Raw genomic sequence first — 1223 nt, forward strand, 5'->3', positions numbered from 1 at the left:
ACCGGTTCGAATCCTGTTCGTACAGATAGTGTTTAAACACTTTGTAGAAGATAATAAATCAATCATGTAATATTTCCTGTGATTCGGAGGAGAAGCTGCGATGGATTGGACTTGAAATTCAATGCGCGCACAGGTTAGAACCTTTTCGTAGCGGATCACTTTCTATACACTTTGTAGAAGATTATAAAACAATAATGTAATACTTTCTGTGATTTTGAGGAGTAGCCGCGATGGCTGAGTGGTTATGGCGTTGGACTTGAAATTCAATGGGTTATGCCCGCACAGGTTCGAATCCTGTTCTTAGCGGATAGTGTGAAAAATTTTGTAGAAAATAATAAAACAATCATGTAACATTTTTCTGTGATTTGGAAAAGAAGCTGGGATGGCCGAGTGGTTAAGGCGTTGGAATTGAAATCCACCGATTTGGCAATGTCCGCACAGGCCCGAATCCTATTCGTAGTGGATCATTTTTTATGCACTGTGTAGGAGATAATAAAGCAATCATGGTAGTAAGAGGAGGAAGAGGCGGCGTAGTTGTAGTTGTAAAGAGGAGAAGTAATATTAGTAGCAAGAAGAGGAGGCATAGTAGTAGTAGTAGGAGGAGGATAGTGCGCAAGCAAACAAGCAAACAACCAAGAACGACAGAGTTTTAGTATTATATATATATATATATATATATATATATATATATATATATATATATATATATATATCTGTGAGCATTTAAAAAGGTGGATGCATATATGTTTATGAGCGAAAACATCACATAAAAATAAACGCACACACACGTATATATGTATCTACGTTTTAATTTATACAGATGCTTATATATATATATATATATATATATATATATATATATATATATATATATATATATATATATATATATATATATACAAAAGCAAACACCACACATGACCGCAATTCCCTGTAGTAAAGGTCGGTGAGAACATTGAAGATGAACGTGACCTGCTTAGTTGCATCCGCTTCAAGAATCGTGTTTCATTTATGCCGTAATGTGAGTGGTAATCAACCCTGAAATTGTTGCTTTGTCAAGATGTCAATCCAAGAGCGGCAAAATATCATATATATATATATATATATATATATATATATATATATATATATATATATATATTGGATCGTTTCAAAAGTAAAGCCTCCTATTTTGTTAACTTAATATATATGTTTCTATACACTAAAAATACACGTCATTTACT

General features: G+C 32.8%; 1 non-coding gene across 1 annotated transcript; it reads left to right on the forward strand.

Annotated features, from left to right (window-relative positions):
- Positions 1 to 224: 224 nt before the first annotated feature.
- On the forward strand, positions 225 to 306 carry Trnas-uga (transfer RNA serine (anticodon UGA)). The gene has a single exon. It is a non-coding gene; the product is annotated as a tRNA-Ser (tRNA).
- Positions 307 to 1223: the final 917 nt, after the last annotated feature.

The sequence above is a fragment of the Euprymna scolopes genome, chromosome 22 (genome assembly GCF_053919585.1).
Source record: "Euprymna scolopes isolate OS-2025 chromosome 22, ASM5391958v1, whole genome shotgun sequence".
NCBI classification, from domain to species: domain Eukaryota; kingdom Metazoa; phylum Mollusca; class Cephalopoda; order Sepiida; family Sepiolidae; genus Euprymna; species Euprymna scolopes.